A 23,325-nucleotide genomic window follows, 5' to 3' on the forward strand; every position below is an offset into this window, starting at 1 on the left:
AGAGGTTGATTTCTATCCACTGGGAGGATTCCTGGCGGTCACCAAGCATGCACCTACTGTTAATTAGGAAAAGCTGCCCTGGACAGAGACTGCAGGGCACGCCTACCCCCGAAAGGCAGCATGGGGCACCAGCATGCAAGTCACCACTGAGAACCTCCCTGCCAACTTCAAAACTCTCCAAAGGAAACTGCAAGGAGAGACAGTGGCAATGACAGCGTCCTCCTGGTGGACAGCATTTACAGTTCACCAAGCACCTGTACTGACAGGACTCTTACTTGAACTTCACCATGAACAAAGAGAACAAGCAAGATTGACATTCTCATTTCATAGATGAGGACACCTGGAAAAACAATCCCGCCTATCCAAGGCAGGATATCACTGGAAGCCACGGCCAAACCTCCTGCACTCCAGAGCCACGTTACTTCCTCTCACCAGTTTCCCTCTTTATTCTGCCGCTGTTAAAATGGTGATGGATGATGGTTTGACAATCTCACTGCTTCATTATCAGTTCACACTTTTGCAAGGGCAAACAGAGGTTCACGAGAGCTGAGATAATTCACAGCGTTGACACCTGGCAGAGGACCTGCTTCAGGAACTGGAAGAACTACCTGCCAAACTGTACCTGTCAGCCAAGGCCACACTGCCAGAAAACATTTTCTGAGATGACCTAGACATTAATTCCTCGGTTGTTGCCTGAGGTGAGATTTCCTCAAAGTACCTTGCAAGCCACCTCTCTGCCTGCCATTATTTTCTTCCAGGGGTGACAGGGGCATCTCCCCAACAGCTCTGTTAACATTCCTCAGCTTGGAGGCCCACACAGGTTCCACCCTGCAGAGTGGCCCACCCAGCTGTTGGCACAGCCCTTCTTATCTCCAAGGCCCAGCTTGGTGTGCCTCCAGGTCCCCCGAGCATCTTCCTGGAGTTTGTAGCAAGCCACAGGCTCGGAGGAACCAGCTGCAGGGCAGTGTGAACTCGTGGGATGGGGAGGTGCCAGGGAGGTCACCCCTAGAGGCACACAGGTGAAGCCAGGTCAACTTGACACAGACTACCGCCTCTGAGTTTTCTAGAATGGTAACCAGCTGCGGGGGATAAGTGTGGAAGCCAGGAGAGCCTGTGTTGCCTTGGTGATGGGGCGGGGCTTTCAGGCTGGCGGAGGGTGTGCGAGCCTCAGGCCCTCTCCACCAGAGCCCCCAGAGCTTACGTTGCTTTTGGCCTCCAAAGTGGCAGCAATGCCAAGTATATTTGTGCTTTACTACCACCTTATCCTTATGTTTTCATTGTTTCTTCTCTTGTTCCATCTTAAAATTGAAAAGAAAAAGAGTTTTAGAAACAAAAATAAATAATTTTTTTCTAAGGTTACCCAGCTGGTAAGTGGCTGCCTGGAGCCCCCACCCTCTCACACCTGCCCATCTGGGCTTGCTTCAAAGCCTGGATTATTCTTGTTGTCTTCCCTCTAACTAAAATCCCCCAGTCCTGTGTTTCTTCCATCATCGCTCTCAATTAGCAAGTGTCCACAGAAACTGTGGACCTGGGCACCTACAGGGACACAAATGAAGGCCAAGACATATTCCCTAACCATCTCACTTCCCTTCTCTGGGCCTGAGTTTTCTTATCTGCAACATGAGGGGGTTGTCCTAGGTGGCACATAGAACTAAGTCCCTCTTGTCAGTGATCCACTGAGCCTATACCTCTTAATGGGGAAACCAAGGCCCAGGGATTTGAACTGTCACAGAGTAGCTGGAGTGAAACCAGAAAATAAAACTAACAGAGACTTGACCCTTAGAAGAAAATGGTTTTGTTATAAAGAACAGGATTCCACACCTGAGAAGGAGCCTGGTGGGGTCCTGGGAAGGAGGAGGAGACAGGCCCATTTTAATCCTTTAGTTTTTGACCCAGCCCTGAGTGTGGCACTCTGGTGTGGGTTTTGCCTTGATTATTGGGTGCCCATAGGGAGTAAGCTGCTTGCTTTAGGTCCTTCTGCTTCCTGAGTATGCAGGGTTCCTAAAGCAGTAATGCCGCAAATGACTCATTTCTAAACCAGTTCCTTCGAAATGAGAAATGGTGTTTGAAATCTGAGTAATGACTGAAACAAGACCCCTAGAGATTCCAGGTTGGAGGATCAACCTACCCTGGCAGACTGCAGTCCTCGCAATGGCCAGGCTACAGACACACACAGCTCACTGGGAGTCTTAGAGAAGGGAGCGTTTGCATTGGATATGCAGATAAAAACAGGAGGAGAGGAGATCCAGGGATGCAATCGGATTATTATTATTATTGTTATTATTATTATTACTACAAGATCTCTTTTTTAGCTGTATTGCTGGTTTTTTCCAGGCTGACACAGAAGGCAGGTTTTTGACATTGTATGAAGTTATTTTCCTTCCCACCCAGGTCTCAGTACTTTTGGGTAAGATGCTGCCTTCAACATGCAGAGCACCATACCATTTACAGGACACCCCACAAACCCTGCCTCAGTTTGTACATGATTACTATTTGTAGGTAATTAGAGTGAGATGGAATACAATTCAAAACGTCATTTCCCAGATGGGAACACGGAAACTCAAGGAACCGACTTGGCCAGATCATCCAGCATGGTATTTGGTGATGGAGGCAAATTCACATGCTCCTCTTCATCGTCTCAGGTCCACAAGCCCATACATTCTTTGTATTTCTTTTCTTTCCTCTTCCCTCACCTCTTTGATCTCTTTACATGCAAAATTGTTCTACATGCCAACGTCCACTCACTTTTCCCACTAATGATACGGTGGGGCAGAACTTAAACTCTGGCCTCCTCCTCCTCCATCCAGCACCTTAGTCAATACAGTGGCATGTATTTATGGCCATCCATTCTGAAACTTATTTTTTGCACCTTCTCTAAAAAAAAAAAAAAAAAAAGAAATTCATAAAGGCACAGTGTGAATAAGATCACATAAGTATTGGAGGAGGCCAAATAATGTCGTCCTCCACCCCGCCAATGATGTCCTTGTCCTAATCCCTAGTACCTGGAATGAAACGGTAAGGGAGACTTGAAGGTGTGGCTTAACTAAGGATCCCGGCAGGGGGATTATCCTGGATGATGTGGGTGGGGCCTAAAATAATCACAAGGGTCTTTAGAAGAGCAAGTGAGAAGGTAAAGGGGGAACCAGATGTGAGGAGGGAAGTGAGTGGATGGAGGGATGGAAGGCAGCACCGGGAGGCAGGTGGCCTCTAGAAGCTGGAAAAGGGGAGGCAACAGTGGTTCCTTGGAGCCCTGGAAGGAACATCCAGGTGGACGCCTTGAGTTTAGCCCTGGGAAGCTGATCTCAGACTCTGGCCTCCAGAACTCCAGTAAGAGAATCAATTGTGGTTTTCTTTTAAGCCACCAATTTGTGGCTTGAATTTAGGGAGCCATAGCAAACTAAGGCAAGTACTGTTTACCTACTTAAGGGAATGAACTACTTAAAGTGTTTAAAATGTAACCTTTGGTTTATAAATAATCTACGGTAATTCAGTGTAAGCAAAGGCCATGTCCTGATTGCTTAATTTGGCTCCTCGATATTTGAATTAAAAATCATTTCAAGTTACTCATTAAAGACAAATTTCTACAAGGACAGGTTTTGCAATACTAATTTTGTGTTGGAGATATGGAACTTGATTTATGCATTTGAAAATATGTTAGAAATCTCTACATAAGAATTTACAAATTCTCAATGTATCTATAAAGGAAGCATATTTTAATATAGTCTAATTCTATGAGCAAGGTGGAAAAATTAGTAGATTAATTGGTATTGCCTTTGTGCTTACCTCCATTGTGCTGAAGACTGATTCAGTCATATATTTCTACCATGAATGAAGGTGTCTATGTAGAAATATTCACCTTTTGGCACATTAGTCATCCATCAACTTCATGTGCATAATGTAAATAGCTTATAATTCTAAATTTTGTAACAAGGCCCACATATTAACTATTAGCTTTGGGTCTGGATATATGAATGGAGAGAAAATTCATATTTTGTTTGTCATACTCTTCCAGTGGGAGTTAGTGTGTGGGATGTTAGAACTATTTCTTGGATGTACTTGTGCTTTTTGTGTAATTGTTGTATCCAAAGATGATGTTTATTGCACAAATTATCTTGTTGAAATGACTACTCACTATACAAATTACTATTTGTAATGGTGACTGTTTGGATTGTGATCTTTTTGTTGATAAACATAGGTTTGAACAATATAATCCAAACATCTAATTGGCATAGGGTAAGGTGCGAGTCATGGTCCTGAGTATCTGTGACTCACCTGCTCTCCAAAGCAGCTATCAAACTGTTCACTGGAGTTCACTTAATGGTCAGGTTTCCAATAGAGCGTGGACAATCACTAGACACCTCTAATGGTGTTTGTGATTCTTTACCTGGTGGCAGGATTGTTGACGTTTGTTAAAGTCCCATAGAGGATCTCATGAGTATTGGTGGCCACACCCTCTGGAATGACAACATATACAGAAAAGAAACACAAATGTAAATCCTGGCCTTCATTTAATGACATTGACTTGGTGTTGAAAGAGAAGTAGGAGACATCAGTGGCAGGAGAGGGAGAAAATATGTGTCTTGATCTGGACATTTAAAAGAAAGGAACCTTCAGTCGGTAAAGAGAATGTCCCCCGCAAATGAGAAGCAGAGCTATGGCATTAACCTGGAGGCTTCCAGAAACAGCTTGAGTGCTCTTAAAATTAATTTGGGGCCCAGTAAGCATCTTCTCTCCTGTATACTGTTCTCAGTGTAGGACATCCATCAGCACCACTAGAGACATTTATAAAAGTCCCAGCTGCTGCCACTTGTAGGTCAATGTTGAGGCCCCTAAGGACACCCAGGCATGACACAGGGAAGTGGAGCTGCAGTTTCTGCAACCTCCGACAAAGAACCCCTGCAGCACACTCATCACTAGCCCTGGCTGGGGTGAACATTCAAAGTGCATTTTAGGGTTCAGTTTTTATGTTCTGCTTGGGGGTGAGGCTGCTCACACCCTGTATCACATCATTGAGTTTAGCATCGTTGCCTGACTGGCTCCCCATCATCCCTTCTAGATCTGGAGACCCTGAGACCAAGTTTTATTTTTCTGATGTTTCCTTCTGCACACGTTGGTCCATGCCAGGCCCATGGGGTGCACTGTCAGCCTCAATCCATCCCCAAAGCTAATAACTGCCAGTGGAAGCCTGTGCTGGGGGTTTTTGAGGTCACCTGCAGAGGAAGACTTAGGCAGCTATCGAGTGAGAGTGAGTCATCTTCCCCACTAGCACCACTTCCACATTCTTGCCTTGAAGTCACTGCTGCAGACTCCCCTTCTCCAAAGACAGGGAAGTGACTTCCTCAAGACACGTGGGGAATCTCCGGATCTCCGGAGCTGTCAGAGCTACACAGGAACTTTTTTTTTTTTTTAAGAAATAAAACTTTTTTCTTTTTAAAAAATTTTGTTCTAATGAGTTATACATGGCAATAAATGTATTTATGTACAACATACATAAATGGAGTATAACTTCTCATTCTTCTAGTTACACATGAAATTTTAATGGCAGTATGCTACAGACACTTTTTTGGGCTCATTCTACCTAGGAAGGAAAAATCCCCAAAGCCCATTTTACTTTGAGGCCAGTGGACATATCTGGGAATATCCTCCCGGGTGATGTGGGCCTGTGGAAGGGCTGGCTGTGAGTGACAGCTTCTCAGAGAAGAAGCTGCCCCTGCACCTAGGACCAGGTCTGCCTCCTTTCCCATATACAGGGGCAGGGCCAGGGCTGCCCACTGTGTGACATTGCTGAGTTGGGAGTTATTTCTTAACCAAAGATCTGCAAGCAGCAAGTCTGACAATGATAGCCATCTGCTGTGACAATCCAATCCAAACAGGCAGAAATGGGAAGGTCTACCAGAGACTCCCACTGTGGTTGGCAGCTGAGGTGTGGGGAGCTCCCCTTCGGGAGCTTTGCATGCACCCTTTTGGTCAGTCTGCCTCTTAGTAGCAGCTGGGCACTGACCAGGGGAGGGGCTGTGTCTTAGATCATGCAGCCCTGAGCAGTGGGGAAACACAGCCTCCAGCCTGTGACCTCACACCACAGCTTTAACCCTTTGAGCCCCCCCCCCCCCCCCCCCCCCCGCCTTGCTCTCTGTCTCTTGGATTGCTCATCAGATCCAACTGCATCTCCCCCGACCTCCACTAGTTTTGTTTTATTTTGTCCTAAGAACACTTGTCAGGGAAGCAGATTAGGAAGGCCCATGAGATTTGTCCCGTGTGGGCTGCTATCACTAGTAAACGCATCTGCCTCTGGGGCTCACTCCTCCCTAACAACTGGCTTCTGGAACCAGGAGATGGCTGTTGCACCACAATCTGAAGAGGCACAGCCTCCGCGGGGCATAGCTGAGGGCGAGCCTGCCACCTCTACAGGTTCTGGGAGCTTCCCCACCCTCTTGCCCAACACTCTCGGGGCCCTGTGGCCTGTTTCTTCTCTCCTCCTGTGCTGCTTTAACATTTTGCTCTTTCAATATCTTTTATGTAATTGAATCATGCTATATGTACAGTTACTTCTGGTATTTTTAAACAGTAGCTTCTCCTTATTGTCCAAGTAATACATGTTCATTATATACCATTTAGAATATTCAAACACAAAGAAGAAGAAAAATGGCTTCTTTTTGCTCCATTCAGAAATAGCAAATATTAGTATTTGATGCATATCTTTCTGCTCTTTTAAACAAGTGTATTATGCCAAAAGAAAAAAGAAAGCACACACTGTAGTACATACCTTACATCTTTCCTTCCTTCCTTCCTTCCTTCCTTCCTTTCTTTCTTTCTCTCTTTCTTCCTTTCTTCCATACTAGGGATTGAATCCAGAATTGCTTAAAACTGAGCCACATCTCCAGCCCTTTTCATTTTATTTTTTTATCTTGAGGCAGGGTCTCACTAAGTTGCTTAGGGCCTTGTTTAATTGCTGAGTCTGGCTTTGAACTTGCAATCCTCCTGCCTGAGCATCCTGAGCCTCTGGGATTACAGGTACCCACCACTGCACCTGGCTAACTTCGCTTTTTCATGTGACTCAGCATGAACAATTTTTATATCAATAAATGTTCTTTGGCGTCATTGATGATGACAGCAACATATAGATGTGGTGAATCTGATTTATCCAATCTTGTGTCCTTCAACCTTTGGTTTGGTTCTAATTTCTCCCCATTATAAACAATGCCATTGTAGCCAAATCTTTTCGTTCCTGATGTTCTATTTTAATATCTCTGAATCCCCTGGGACTGGCACCCTCATGGATTATAGCAAGATTGTGTCTGATACTGTGTATGAGAAGACTTTAGGAAGTACATCAATGTATATGGGAGAAATTATCATTGTTTGTTAGTCAATTCAGAGACTCAGTGACACTGGTAGAAATAGTGTTTGTGCTAAGCAAAGAAGAATAAAAGCAAACACATCATACTTCCTGTGTGCCAGGCACTTTTCAAAGCACTTCATATCATTCTCCTTAAGATAGTTTTTTTTTTTTACTTTAAGTCTTTTTTTATTTATATATAACAGCAGGATTCATTACAACTCTTATTACATATTTAGAGCTCAATTTTTCATATCTGGTTGTATACATAGTATACTCACACCAATTCATGTCCTCATACATGTACCTTGGATAATAATGATCATCATGTTCAACCACCATTAATTACCCCATGCCTCCTCCCTTCCCCTCCAACCCCTCTGCCCTATCTAGAGTTCGTCTATTCCTCCCATGCTCCCTCTCCCTATCCCAGTGTGAATCAGCCTCCTTATATCAAAGAAAATATTTGGCATTTGTTTTTTGGGGATTGGCTAACTTCACCTAGCATTATCTTCTCTAACTCATCCATTTACTTGCAAATGCCATGATTTTATTCTCTTTTATTACTGAGCAATATTCCATTGTGTATGAATGCCACATTTTTTTATTCACTTATCTATTGAAGGGCATCTAGGTTGGTTTCACAGTTTAGCTATTGTGAATTGTGCTGCTATAAATATTGCTGTGGCTGTGTCCCTGTAATATGCTGTTTTTAGGTCCTTTGGGTATAGACCGAGGAGAGGGATAGCTGGGTCAATGGTGGTTCTATTCCTAATTTTCTAAGAAATTTCCATACTGCTTTCCATATTGGCTGCACCAATTTGCAATCCCACCAGCAATGTATGAGTGTACCTTTTTCCCCACATCCTTGCCAACACTTAATTGTTGTTTGTCTTCATAATAGCTGCCATTCTGACTGGAGTGAGATGAAATTTTAGAGTGGTTTTGATTTGCATTTCTCTAACTGCTAGTGATGATGGACATATTTTCATGTGTTTGTTGATTGATTGTATATCATCTTCTGAGAAGTGTCTTTTCAGGTCCTTGGCCCATTTATTGATTGGGTTATTTGTTTTTTTTTTTTTTTTTTTTGGTGTCTAGTTTTTTGAGTTCTTTATATACCCTAGTGATTACTGCTCTATTTGATGTGTGAGGGGTAAAGATTTGCTCCCAAGATGTAGGCTCTCTATTTACCTTACAGATTGTTTCTTTCACTGAGAAGAAACTTTTTAGTTTGAGTGCATCCCATTTATTGATTCTTGATTTTAATTCTTATGCTACAGAAGTCTTATTAAGGAAGTTAGGGCCTAATCCTACATGATGGAGATTAGGGCCTACTTTTACTTCTATTAGATGCAGGGTCTCTGGTTTAATTCCTAGGTCCTTGATCCACTTTGAGTTGAGTTTTGTGCATGGTGAGAGACAGGGGTTTAATTTCATTTTGTTGCATATGGATTTCCAGTTTTCCCAGCACCATTTGTTGAAGAGGCTATCTTTTCTCCAATGCATATTCTTGGCACCTTTGTCTAATATAATATAATTGTAATTATGTGGGTTAGTCTCTGTGTCCTCTATTCTGTACCATTGGTCTGCCAGTCTGTTTTGGTGCCAATACTATGCTGTTTTTGTAAGAGACTATTTTTGACAGCAGGTTTAGGTTAATGGCAAAATTGAGCAGAAGGGACAGAGAGTTCCCATAAACTTCCTACCCCACATGTGCACAGCCTCCCCCATAAGTACCCCCCTGCCAGAGCAGTGCATTTCTTAGAACAGATGAACCTACATGGACACAGCCTCACCCACAGTCCACAGTTCCCATTATATGTCACTCTTGGCATTGTACATTCTGTGGATTTGGACAGTGGGTAATGATAGCATCACATAGAGTAGTTTCGCTACCTTAAAACCTGCCTCTGCTCCATCTATTCATCCCTTCTTCCCTTTAGCCTCTGGTAGCCACTGGTCTTTTTATTCTCTTGTCTTGCCTTTTCCAGAATGTCATATAATTGGAGTAACATCTTGTAGACTTTTCAGATGGGCTTCTTCCTTTTAATGATGAGCACTGAAGTTTCCTCCATGTCTTTTCGTGGCATGAAAGCTCATTTCTTTTTAGTGCTGAATATTATTTTATTGTGTGATTGCATCATGACTTCATATTATTTTGACACAGTTAACCCTTACAACCACCCAATGAGGCACGCACTATTAATTAACTTTTAGATGAGGAAAAGGAGACATGGCAGGGTCAAGCACCCCTCTCAAGTGCCAGGAAACAGTGCAGCTCAGATTCTACCCCATCCAGCTCCAGAGCAGCAGCTCTCCTAAGAGGCCAGTGCCCCTGGGAACAGGCTCCTGGGAATAGGGGAGGGGTGGGAATGAGCAAGAGTGTGGAGGCCCCTGGAATGGTGACAGAACAGCAGGCTGGCCAGGGTTCAGCAGCCTTGAGGCACAGCTTCAAGATCAGAGCACCTTGATAAAAGCATGCAGGTGGTTATTTAAAACAAGAGGCATTATCTTTCAGAGACACCCTGCAGTTGGGGGGATAAAATGACATGATGTGTTTTGTTTGCTGCAAAATAATTCTTGCAGGGGGAGCAGCAATGAATGGATAGAGAACAAGTGGAACAAGATCAGCCCTGAGCTGACTTTGCCAAAGCTAGGCGGTAGAGGCTCTCTCTTGTCTTGTATTTGCTTGAAAGTTTTCTTACTAAAATGTAAAAATAAAAAAAGGAGGGGGTGAGTACATCTCAAGTCTTTGGAGATTTTATGAATGGCCTTTTTGTAGATATTCTAACCCAGAATATAAAGGTCCAGAATAGAACATAAAGACAAATCCAACTCTACAGCCACTTTCTCAAAAGCTTTGCTAGTTCCAATTAGCCTGGGGAAATAGTTGAGAGCCCAGCTCCTCCTAATGGACTTGTGCAGGGGGACTTCTGGGTTTGATCATTCATTCAAGAATGTTATTTTTGATCTTGAGCCCGAGGACAAACTCTGAGGGAAACAGCGGAGTTTGAGGAGCTAAGATGTGCACATGAAAAGTTAAAAGACTATAAGGAAAGAGTGGCCCAGCTGTCCCAGACCCAGGGTGAGGGAGGAGGGAAAGGGCGGGGCTGTGTGTGGTTCCCCACTCTGCCCAGGCACAGGGGAGTTCCCGGAGAGGAAGACTGAGAAGGTGCACAGAGGGGGCTCTTTTCCCATCACATGCTTTGCACCCAGGGGGTCTCAGGGCTTGGGGAAGTGTGTGTCATGGGCAGGATGCAGGACACTGCCTCCCTGGTCCCATATATTTTTATGCCCATGGCCTTGTGCTCAGAGGCACCTTTTGCAAAGGGAGACCGGGGCTGAGCCAACTAGAGAGAAAGCACCTCTCCTCTCTGTCTCATTGGATGTTAAAAGTTAAGCTAAACCAGGCTGTTTTGTAATTTTGTCTGCGACTGAATTTGTCAGCAAGAATAGCAGTGTAAGAGGACATATGTAATTTATTGTAAAAGTTTCCTTTTTCAATATTCCAAGAGAAAAATAGAAAATAAGTCCCCCCTCCCCAAAAGTGAGTACACTGGGCCCATGACAAAGAGCTAGTTGAAGAAACTTCTAAGTGTTCAGAAGGTGCTAGCACCAAGGGTCACATGATCCTCTTACCAATGGAAGCTGAGTGAGGGGTCCACCTTCCCTCCCTTGTCCTGCTTCCTCCCTCCCTTTAAAGCCAGTATTTGGCTCCTGGCTTAACTCATTATAATGTATGCAGGATTTAGGATAATGGAAAACTGGGATGTGTCTCTGTGTGCACAGACTCCCTTCTGGGTTTCAATCTGGGCTGACTTGTTCATTTCACTAATCCTTTTGGTCTGGAAGCAGCAAGAGAAAACTGCTCAGACAAGGCTATGGAGGCCTCCAGTTTCTTGGTCTGCCTTTGATGCTCTGGTCCACGCGAGGGCCATGGTTCTAGCTGTGGACTCACCACAACCTCCCACACACATGGGAACAGCTGTCCTGGGTGCCCATGGAGAAGCGAGGGTGGCGTGAGCAGGAACAAATCCTCCCGGAGTTAAACTATTTGTGTATTAGAGGGAAGCTGCTGGGAGGGACCTGGCTAAGGCTCTCTAGGACCCAAGGTACTAGACATGGAGTAACTGGGGTTCTGAGTATTCATTGCCATTTAGCCTGATCCAGGATGCACAGGACAGAGATGTAAGCAATTTAGCCCTCACTGCTCCCGTCAAACTCTGAGAAACAGGACACAAGACTGAGAAGGCACCATGATCATCATGATTTGTCTGCAGAGACTTAGACCTGGAACAAGGCCCTAACAACCACGCACTGACACAGCTCCAGGCTCTGCATTGATGGGCAGGCCCCCTCCTTCCCTGGCACGGAAACTTCTTCAGCACCCGCAGTTCTCCAATCTGGATTCTTCATTGCTATGTGGAAGGGGAACCCTTTCCCTATACTTGACTTTGAAGAACTCTTCCCTGTGGTTTCTAGATCAAAGCAAGCCAAGAGTCGATCATCTCCTGGCAAACTTCATTCGCTAGCTGGTGTGAACAGGCCCTAAGCGATTTTGTCAACCACAGAGACAAATGGGAGCTAGAGCCTGAGTCTGTTATTCTAAAACAGAACCAGAACCCTAGATGCATCCATTTAAAACATGCAGAATAAGGAATGAGACCCTCTCACTTTACTAAACAGCCCAGATAGACTCTATAAAATAGGTTAATGTCTGGGTTTCACTGTTTTAAAGAAATATCAGCTGTTTTGCAAGATTTCTGGGGGAGAAGGCCCAGGCTACTGAGAGGTCTGGAAACTATGTCCTAAAAGGAATAGTTCAAGGAATCAGGAGCCATCAACTCATGAAAACCAGAATAAAAGGGCAATACAAGAGTAACCTTCAGATCAGTGAAGGTCTAGCTTAGTTCTAGAAGGCAGAACCAGGGCTGAAGGAGAAAAATACTGTAAGATAGATTTTGACAGTAATATCAAGAGTTTTCTAACATTCAGACTTATTATAGTCATGTGCTGCATAGCATTTCTGTCAACAATGGACCACATAAATAATGGCGATCCTTTAAGTTTCCACAACCCTAGCAATTAGAGAAATGGAAATCAAAACGACTCTAAGATTTCATCTCACTCCATTCAGAATGGCAGCTATGAAGAACACAAACAACAATAAGTGTTGGTGAGGGTGTTGGGGAAAAGGCACACTCATACATTGCTGGTGGGACTGTAAACTGGTGCAGCCAATATGGAAAGCAGTATGGAGATTCCTTGGAAAGTTGGGAATGGAACCACCATTTGACCCAGCTATCCCTCTCCTTGGTCTATACCCAAAGGACTTAAAAACAGCATACTACAGGGACACAGCCACATCAATGTTTATAGCAGCACAATTCCCAATAGCTAAATTGTGAAGCCAACCTAGATGCCCTTTAGTAGATGAATGGATAAAGAAATATATATACACAATGGAATATAACTCAGCATAAAAGAGAATAAAACCATAGCATTTGCGGGTAAATGGATGGAGCTGGATTTAATGCTAAGTAAGCCAATCCCAAAAACAAATACTGGATGTTTCCTCTGATATAAGGAGACTCATTCATAGTGCGGTTGGGAGAGGGAGCATGGGAAGATTAGATGAACTCTAGATAGGAGAAAGGAGTGGGAGGGAAGGGAGAGGGCATAGGGGTAGAAAAAAAGGTGGAATGAGATGGACATCATTACCCTAAGTACATGTATGAAGACACAAATGGAGTGAATATACTTTGTATACAACCAGAGATGTGAAAAATTGTGCTCTATATGTGTAATATGAATTGTAATGCATTCTGCTGTCATATATAACAAATTAGAATAAAAAATAAATTAAAAAAAATATTCTACCACCCTGTGATTTCCCTGTGTATCTTGATTTGTGCAAGTGCCCTCTCTGATGTTCACATATCAAAATCACCTAACGACACACTTCTTGGAAGGTAAATTTAAACACAGAAAGAATTCAGGAAGATAGTGAGTCAAGAATTCCTCAGGCAATGGCCACAGGAGACCAGACAGTCACTCCAGACAAAGGCCACCGGGAACCCCTGAGGAGGCAGGAGATAAACTCCAGGACTAGGCCACTCTGGATTCTCTGAGATGCAAGTTCTGGATGCCACAAATTAGACAAGGAGATGTACTGAAACTTTTCAGTGTCTCCTTTAAAACATTTAGACTTTTTGTTTGTTTACAAAAATGAAAAGTAAATTAAAGTGGACATATGGGATCTGTGGATATTCTGTCTAGATTGCTTTCAGTATTTAGATTTCATATGGTTTTGTGTTCCTCTTAATTTCATATCCCACTGTCTTTCTTTTATCTCTCCCCCATGTCATCTCATCCCCATCCTTCCTCTCTCTGCCTCCTTCCCCTTTCACTCTCAGGGTTGTCCTGTGACTTTGGGTGGGAGAGTTGGAACATACTGGAGGAGTTTGGTGTCTGCCTGTTTGTGAGGTGGTTAGAGCAAAAATCCTGTGACATCTGAACCTAGACTGGTATGTGTTTCCATACACTTTTTCTCTCTTCTCCAACCGTCGTTATCTGATCAAGTTTGGTTTGACCATGTTTGGATGTAAAAAAGAGAAATTAATGATGTGGGAAATACTCATAATATGACAAGTAAAGACAAAGCAAGTAGAACTGCTAGAATGAATCTGAAGATGATGCTGAAACAAAAACCAAAAAATATAAAAAGAAATAATAAAAAAGTAATGAAGACTTACCCTGATACTAGAGATGACACATGGCATAATTATAATTATTAACGTGGTGCTGGCCAAAGAATGTACATTAATTTAAAAAGAAGAAAGTACAGAAGCAGACTCAATTCAGTATATAAAGTCCCATTCAAAGTCAGCAAAAAAAAAAAAAAAAAAAAAAAAAAAGATGGCTTATCCATGAAATGGTGATCGTTCAGACAATAATAAATTTTAGAAATGAAACAATGGCAGTATGGGGGAAAAGTATGGGTGAACATTTATGTAACCTTTGGAGAAAAGAGTTTCTTGAGAATCACCATCAAGGACAGAATCTAAATGAAATGAAAAGCATCGACACATTTAACTAAAAAATGTCTGCATCAGAAACACAATACAGGCAAGGCAAAACAAAAAGCAAAGTATTAGCTATTTTCATGAACAAGAGTGGCCCAATACATACAAGAATGTGTTCAACAAGGAGCATCAATCCTGTGCGTTCCTGGTACTCAATAATACATACGAAGCTCTCATTGAGCAGGAGAAAAAGGGGATGATCTCAGTAGGAAACAGAGCCAAGCACACGAATTACAGTACATCAACCAAGGAGAAATGCAATGTCCTAGTACCAGCAGTCCAGCTGTGGGATGAGATGCAGGTTTTGGTCCATCTAATGGGTGGGACAGTTCTAGTATAGTCACCATTTAATCTTGCCCGTTCCCCACTCCTTTCTCCTTCCTCTCCCCTTTCTTTCTGCTGCATAATAAAGACCACATTTCAAATCAGTGGGGGATAATACTCTTTAATACACAGCATCGATAGAATCAGCTATTTGTGGATAAAATAAATAAAACCAAGTCTCTGCTGTACATTACATTCCAGATGAATAAAAAATCTAACCCTTCAACATAAAAAAAAATGTAAATGATCAGGAAAAGTCTAAGAAAATATCATTATGATCCCAGGCAAGGGGAGATCTTAAATAAATCATAGAAAGCAAAACTCACTCAGTAAAGGCTGAAAAATTTAAGTTAGTCAATGAATGTCATCTACGTTGACAACCAAAGACTATATAAGAAAATATCCCAAATAGTATTAATGACAAGCTGAAGATTGGGAGAAATATTTGCAATGTATGCAACAACAAAAAAATGAGTATAACAGATACATAAAAAAATACCCTTTAGAAAAATGAACTAAGGATATGAAGAGGTAATTCACAAATGGGGAAATACATATGTCACAAACATACAAGAATATGTTCAACAAGGAGAGGCAATCCTGTGGGTTCCTGGTAATCAATAATAATAATAATAAAAGAATATGCTCAAATACATTTTTATCAGGCAAGTACCAAGGCAAGGAGGAGATACCATTTATACTCACTGTACTGTACTGGTCGTGTAGAAAGATCTGGGAGGTGAAAGATGTTTGGATTGCGGAAAATGGCAGTTTTCATACTTTGGTTGCATACTTAAAATGGTGACTGTGATTTGGGCCTAGCTCTCACCTACAATATCCTCTTGTAGGAATTTAGAGTAGAGAAACACAGGGAAACATATATAAGATATTTATTGCTCCATTGTTTGTGGTGGAAAAATAATCTAACCATCCTGTGTCTACTCAAAGGGGAGAGGTCGAGTAAAATATGGCTCCTCTATATAATGGAATACCACTTAACACACAAAAGACATTATATATCATTATTTATTTATATGTAAAATTATATGCATTCTATACATATGTAATTCTGGCAGGAAACATCCCAACTCCCCAGAGTGAATGGTCACAGGATGAGAGGAGGGCTTGGGATTCTAGAAGTAAACAATAGGTATTTTGGGATCTCTCACTCAATTAAAAATGACTTGAAATATAAAAGATTGAAAGGATGCATGTCTACAGCTGTGTGGAAATGAAATTGTCAGTGATTTTTACTGTGTTCTTTTTTCTTACTAGCATTTCCTGCAATTTCCACAATGCCTGTCACATTTATAATAATAATTTTTTAAATAGGGTTTTTGAAGGAGTGCCAGAAGTTTCAAAGATTCTCAAAAAGTGAGTTTGAGGTGACCTTAACTATACTACTGCCCCACCCTACCGCTTAGGTTTACAGCACTGTGTTTGGGAAGGGTGGAAGGTTTTATTGCAAAATTAGATAAGTCCCCAGTGTGTGGAATTGCAGGAAAAACGGTCCCAAGATTCATTTAGCCAGTGTTGGATCAGGCCTGCTGGGTAAATGTTCCACCTTGCTCACCCCTGGTCTATTAACCAGCACACTCCAAAGATTCAGATTTATGGACTTATAATAAATATTTAACTGCAGCTCAGCGTACTACTTTCCGGAAATGAATCTTCTCGGATGGTGGAGTGTTTGTCCTTTAATCTCTTATTTGTTTTTTACATTGCAATGCTTTCGAGTAGAAATATTTCTAGAATATTTTGTCTTCTTTCCCTCCTTCCTAACCAGAACGCAGAAGACCCACACTTTGCCATTTCTAAAGGCTGTGGTCAGTACCTGCCTACCTCACCTCCTTCCTTTTACTCCACCAGGGGTTTAAAAGTTAACTTTTGGAAATCGTTTGTGAAATAACCAGTAGGGAGGCTTGTACCAGAGGATGCCCGAATATAAAAAGAACAAGGCATCTATTTTTGGCTTTCACAACCTTTTTCTTTTATTGACTGCTTTGTGGTTTCTGGTGGTCTTTGAAGCTGTTCTGGGAGGTGGCGAAGGTAGTAAAGCATGGCTTTGCTTCTCTTACACGGTGGCCTCTCCAAGGCCAAAGGTTTTTGCCATTGGCACAGAGCTCTGGCTACATGCGGAGCTGCCAACAGATGGAATGTGTGAGTATTCCTAAACTGGAGGCAGGCAGGACCTGCTCTGACACTGGTCAGTTTTGGGCAGGAGTTTCTCAACCATTAGTAGCCACAGTAAGTCAGTGTAGACATCCAGCTGCCAGAGCAGCCCAGGAAGGTTCGCTCAGGGCCTGGGCGACAATCTTAGGTGTAGTATTTGCAAAGCAGGAAGAAGGGAAGGGAGAGTGTAAAACTAAGCAGCGAAGTTCAGAAATAAGGACTTTTAAAATGTACAGGTCATGGTCCTTCACCCTTCTTCATACCCTAATAACCAGGCAGTCACCCAAGGGGGAGCTGATTCATGGCTGATTCTGAGCCCCTGAGCCCAGAGGCCTCGGGGTGGTGGTGACCAGATCAAATGAAAACACAAAAGACAAAAGTTCCAAATTCCTCTCAGGAGGGGTCTCACCCTAGAGCACAGGCCCTGTGCAGTTACTCCTATGACAAGCTCGTGCCACAAGAACTCCTAACAGAAGGCTAGAGTAGAGGTGGAGTGGGGCTGCTCCTCCCTGGCAGTTGATGGCTCGGGAGCTGGGGTTTTGGCTGAAGCAATGGTAGGGAAGGAGACTCTAGGACAAAGCATGGCAGTCAGCAGGGATGGGCTTCCCGGGTCTGAGCTTTTCCATCTTTCTGCACCTCAATGTCCCCACAATAAATAGGGAGTGCTGCCCCTTTTCCTGCTTGAAGTCTAGCCTTACAATGGTGAAAATAAATAATGCCCCTGGAAGGACTTCGAGTTATCTGGGGGGGGGGGGGGCGGGGGTTGTGTTGGGTTAGCACAGCATTAACTCTCCTCAAAGGCCTAATTCCAAATGAGTAAATTGGCTCAACTGATCCTCTTTAGAGTGTAGCTCAGTAGGAGATTGGAAACACCCACAGCTCTGCGACAGTGTTGTGCATGTGTCTGATTTCCGGAATATTGGTCCTGGAAAAGGCCTTAAGGGTCAATTCTCTTATTTTACAGACACAGAGATGGAGGTCCCAGAGAAATGGAGGCACCTGTCCAAGATCACACAGCTATAGCCAGTTCAGGCCTTCAGTTCGTAAGCCCAGTACCTCCTCCACAGACTTTCTCAAAATGGGGTCCTCTGATACTGTCTTTGAGAATCACTTGGCATGTGTCACAGGAGTGCAGGGGGATGGTGGTGATGGTATGGTGATGTCTAAAAGCAAATTCCTGGATCTTACCCCAGACCTAAAGAATCAGAATCTCTGGGAGTGGCACCAGAGGATCTATATATGCACATCCAGTTTTATATACCAGGGGGATATATACCAGGGGGATCTATATATATACCAGGGGATCTATATATGTGCATCTCTTACATGGTGGCCTCTCCAAGGCCAAAGGTTTTTGCCATTGGCACAGAGCTCTGGCAACCCTGCTTTATTTCAGTTCTAAATGATCTAGGCAGAGTAGCTGCTATGGATAACATGTCTCTAGAGAAATAACAAGAACAGATTTCACTCGTTGCCACTGAGCAATGCCATGCCTGCAGTTAGCTACAGTGCCTGATGAGGAGCTAAATATCCTTAAGCTAGAGTCATAGGTTGAATGTCTGGACAATCAAAGCACATTCCAAAAACAAACTTCCCCTTGTTACCCCTTTTTAAGTTTTTCTTCCTCTGGTTCTAGGATGGGTGTGTTCCTGCTATGAGCCCCTCCTAGCTTATCCTACCATACCCACCACCTCTCTGAAATCTTGCTTCATACACGTGTCTGGGGCTTGGGAGCAGATAGTTTCTGATAGGAGCTTGAACCCACCCTCCCCTAATCAACCAGAAAGGACTTGGCAAGCCCATGGGAGATAAATGTGGACGACTCGCCCTGGAGGAGCCTCTTGGGTGGTTAACTATATGACTTGTGAACGTGTGGCAGACAGGCCCACGCGTTCCAAACTAGCTCAGCTGGGTTGGATACTTCTAGGCAGAATTAAGCTGAAAAAAAAAATATGTGGGTCCAGCTGGGTTCCTGTTACTTCACAATAGCTGTAGCCTTGGGAGGATTTGACTCTGGGGCTCCAGTACACCTGATATTCCCACCTGCCTCTCAGCATTTCCTCATCTGTCTGCAGATGGCCTGGCTACAGTTCCCAATCCAGACAGCATTCAGCAAAGACCGAGCCAGACTTTAAGAAGGCCCATAGCAGAAACCACTCGCTCAAGACATCTCTTGTCTGGACAGACTACAGAAGTGTCCTTCAGCTCACGTCTATTTTTGTTTTTAAAGGTAGTCTTTTGGCCTGAAAAGGGGTCAGAAAGGCCTGCTATTTCAATTTCTCTGAATGTTATTGTTGAAAACAAAAGAGACACCAAAGCAGCAGTGGCCTATTGTCCCCCAAACTCAGGCCCAGGCCTATCACTTGGAAGATGATCAAACATCATTTATCAATGAAGAGGCCCCTCTGTAGGTGTGGCCTTCAGGTGTGGCCCTTCTTGCTAGGTGGCACCTGGGTGACTGGTTACACACAGTCCAGTTATTTCTGAATTCATAAACCTGCTTTGGTGGGTGTCCCAAGAGGACTTTGACTTTCCAGGGTCTGGTTTGTGTTTATCAAACTCACAAGATTCATATGTCAAACTAGAAGGTCAAGCTAGCCATAAATATACAGTGAGAAATAAATGACTGGGCTCCATAGCCAACTCCCATTCCTCTTCTGGAGGATGATCCTTGTGGAAACCAAAGGGTGACCCAGAGGCCACGTGGTGAGCTGGAACCAGGAAACAAGATGAATCTGCCATTTCATGACATCAAGATAAGTAACAGGGTTTCATGCAACTGTCCAGCGAGAGGCCCCCGAGCTCCGGGGAGCTGTCAGAGGATGGACCGTCAAGGCCTTGCTGGGGCTGCCCCTTTTCCCATCTCTGCAGGAACAGGCACCGCAGAGTCTCCATCTGCAATTCTCCTTTTACTTCCACGCTTCACAACCCTTTGTCTCTAACCTATTCTTCCCCCCTCTGGTTGAAGTATGGCCTCTTGTAGCATTAGCAGTCAGATTTCACTGGCCTGGGCACCCTCCTGGGCCCTGCAGGTGCCTGCACTGTGTGCAGCCTTCACAGTCAGCATGCAGGGGAGAACTGGATTAATTACCCTATTGCAGACAGGGGCACTGTCCTGCAGTCCCCAAGGACCAAAAGAGCAAATTCAAATCACACTTCCGGAAAGGAAGATCAATTTAGGGATCCTGTTCTGCTGATCCCCACCCTCCCGAAACTCTCTTCCACTGTGCCAGGTTGGAAGAGCTCAGGGGGCATTGTTAGAACATCCCCACGTCAGCTTTGAAGGCCATGTCCCAAGAAAACCCCCGAGGGGAACATGCTGTGGGCACAGCTCCAGCCCATCCTGTTAGGAATCATTCCCTCTCCCTTGCTCTGTCACTGTCTGGCCTGGCTGAGGAGGCTCTGATTTGGAAACAGAACTTGGCAGCCTGTGAGATCCCATATGTGGCAGCAGAGAAAATATCAGCAGAAGTCAAGGGGAACACCAAACATGAGGATCCGAAGGGAGTGGCAGCGCCCGGAATGGCATTTGGTGCTTACTAGGCTGAAGTCCTGAAGACCTCATTTCACAAAGAAGGAAACTGAAGTCAGGGGGAGGATGGTTTGCTCTGAGCCTTGCAGGGAGCAGTGGCTGCTTGGGAGGGACTTGCAGGTGATGAGAGTCCAAGCTCTTTGGTTCCAATATCAAGTGATGGCAACTGGATAAGGCAGGAGAGCAGTGGGAGAGGGAGGAAATAAGTGCAAATTATAGAAAAAGAAACCAACCAGCACTGGCTTCCAAGCTTGTCTGGGTCCGTGCTACAACTCCCCCAGCTCCACCTTCCTTCAGAACACCACCTCCTTTCGCTTTTGTGCTTTCTCAGACTCCTTGAAAAAAAAGTCTGTGGCATTGTTTAGTATGGTAGTCACTGGCTCCGTGTAGCTGTGGCAATGTGACGAGTCTGGACTGTGAATGTTGACATTCAGGATGAAATACACACCCATTTCAAAGACAGGGATAAAGAATGCAAAACATCCCATCAATAATAACTTTGGATATATTGGGGCAAATAAAATACATTATTATCCCTGCCTTATTTCACTTTTCTTTTTGCATCTTTAATGTGGCTACTAGAATGTTTGAAATGGCACACGTGACTTCAGTACATTTATAGATCATATCAAATACAAAGCCCAGTGCTTATAAAATCAAAATGGGCATTGGTTTCATGAAAGAGCTGGTGCTGTCAAACCATCATTTACAGCCACCTTCTAAATGAGAGAGCACGGAAGCTTTGACATGGGAAACCAAGAAGAAAATAACAAGGTACCATTCTTGTTAACTAGGAAACGTGACCCTAAAAGGTCAGGAATGGTATGACCAATGTTGGTCGGAGCTTTATGTCTCTCATGAGGCATCCTGGTCATAGTGATGTCCTTAGAAGCTGGGTGTGTGCATTCTGAGGACAGAGGATGCCCACATGCAGGGCATTTAATGCCCAGAGCAGAAGAAGAAGGAGTGGGATGCAGTGAGGAGTCACCAAGAAGCCCAGCCAGTGTGGGAAGACCTGGGTCCTACCTTGGCTGTACATGACCTTTGTAAGTTATGGAACCTTCTAGGTGTCCTCACTGGTGAAATTGCTCTCTCACTATCTGGCCTGGCTGAGGAGGCTGTGATTTGGAAACAGAACTTGGCAGCCTGTGAGATTCCCATATGTGGCAGCAGAGAAAGCACAGGGTGCTCTCTGGAGTCCTGTCCTTCTTCCTTTAAGTTGGAGGACTTGAGCAGACTCTCCAAGACCTGTGAGCTTTGTCTGTAAAGGCGGGTGGTGGAGGTGCTGTCTGTGAATGGTGGGCAGTCGGCGAGATTTCCCATGCTTGACAGCTACTGACATAGTGAGCGCTCAGTAAGTGTGGAAAAGAGACAAATGAAAAGAACTGCAAGGACCTTAAGGGTTATCCAGGCCAATTTCCACCTAAATTCCAAAATGTCCCACATTTTCCCCAGCCTCTCTTATTTGCTGCCAGTTGGGAGAAACTTCTTTTCTCAGAGGCAGCTCCTTGCATGTTTGATAAATGGTCATTCAAATTTTTAACTTTTAAAATTAAAATTTTTATTGCAGTAAAATAACATAAAATGTACTATTTTAACCATTTAAGTGTATAATTCAGTGACACTAAGTACATTCACATTGTTGTGCAACCATCGTCAAAATTTCCCAAACATTTTCTCCAACCCAAATTAAAACTCTGTATCCACTAAATAATAACTCCCCTCTGCCCCTGCTCCCAGTCCTTTTTGACCACAGTCCTTTCTCTGTATGAACTGGATGCCTTTAGGTGCCTCATATAGGTGGAATTGTACAATATTTGTGTTTTATGATTGCCTTTATTCATTTAGCATAAAATCTACCCAGGTTCTTCTGTGTTGTAGCATGTATCAGAATTCCCCCCCCCCTTTTAAATATTTTTTTTTATTTTTTAGTTGTAGTTGGACACAATACCTTTATTATTTATTTATTTATTTATTTTTATGTGGTGCTCAGGATCACTGAGCCACAAACCCAGACCCTTCCCCCCCCCTTTTTTAAGGCTGGATGACACTCCATTAGATGTATATATCACACTTAGCTTATCCATTCATCTTTCGATAGAGCCTTGGGTTATGAATGTTTCTAACTATTAGTTCCCCTGCATAGTGAACTGAAATCCATCTTCCTGTGACTACACCCATCCCTCAGCTCTGTACTCAGAGCTCCATAGCATCATCAGTCCAGTTCCCAGAGGAATCACTAGGTTTGAAGAGAGCATTTAAATTGCCACACCATTCTTCAAAGGCTCAGAAGTTTCACTGACTATTTCATAATTTCCAGACCATTTGCCATGTGGTTTAGGTCTTTAGACTCGTTTCCGTTGACCAATCCCTTTTTGGAATGCAATCACACTAAACTGAGCTGACCTGAACCCTGCTCTGGGATTACAACCTCTCTTATCTTGACTTTGATAAAACAGTTTAACAATGCATTCCCTTTTTGGCTTCCATATTTCATTGATTCACTCACTGAACAATTTTTATTGGGTGTCTTCTGAAGGAGAGGCAATTCAGTGTAGGAGTTTGGAACTTGACTTCTGGACCCAGCTTCCTAGGTCACGGTATATGATCTGCCCCTTACTATGTGTCAGGGTGCACATTTCTTGTTTCTTAGGGCCTCGGGTGCCTTACCTATAAAATAAGGAACATTAGAGTATCTACCTCATGGGGTTACTATGAGGACTGAATGAACTGATGCATGTAAAATGTAGGGAGAGTGTTTGGTAGTCAATAAATGTGTCATTTCTCTGACCTGGGCCCTTCCCCGGGTGCTAGGGGTGCAGCAGTCGGCCAGGCTGACCAGCTGCAGCCTGTGTGTGGTTTTCAGTCTAGTG

At 43.6% G+C, this 23,325-nt stretch overlaps 2 long non-coding RNA genes across 2 annotated transcripts; one reads left to right on the forward strand and one right to left on the reverse strand.

Annotated features, from left to right (window-relative positions):
* Positions 1-279: 279 nt before the first annotated feature.
* LOC114085899 (uncharacterized) lies at positions 280-20,996 on the forward strand. The gene is made up of 3 exons (XR_003581561.3): positions 280-698; positions 17,885-17,963; positions 18,996-20,996. It is a non-coding gene; the product is annotated as an uncharacterized lncRNA (long non-coding RNA).
* Positions 2,245-7,030, reverse strand: LOC114085898 (uncharacterized). The gene is made up of 3 exons (XR_003581560.2): positions 6,764-7,030; positions 4,273-4,454; positions 2,245-2,874 (listed from the first exon to the last, which is right to left on the reverse strand). It is a non-coding gene; the product is annotated as an uncharacterized lncRNA (long non-coding RNA).
* Positions 20,997-23,325: the final 2,329 nt, after the last annotated feature.

The sequence above is a fragment of the Marmota flaviventris genome, chromosome 3 (genome assembly GCF_047511675.1).
Source record: "Marmota flaviventris isolate mMarFla1 chromosome 3, mMarFla1.hap1, whole genome shotgun sequence".
NCBI classification, from domain to species: Eukaryota; Metazoa; Chordata; class Mammalia; order Rodentia; family Sciuridae; genus Marmota; species Marmota flaviventris.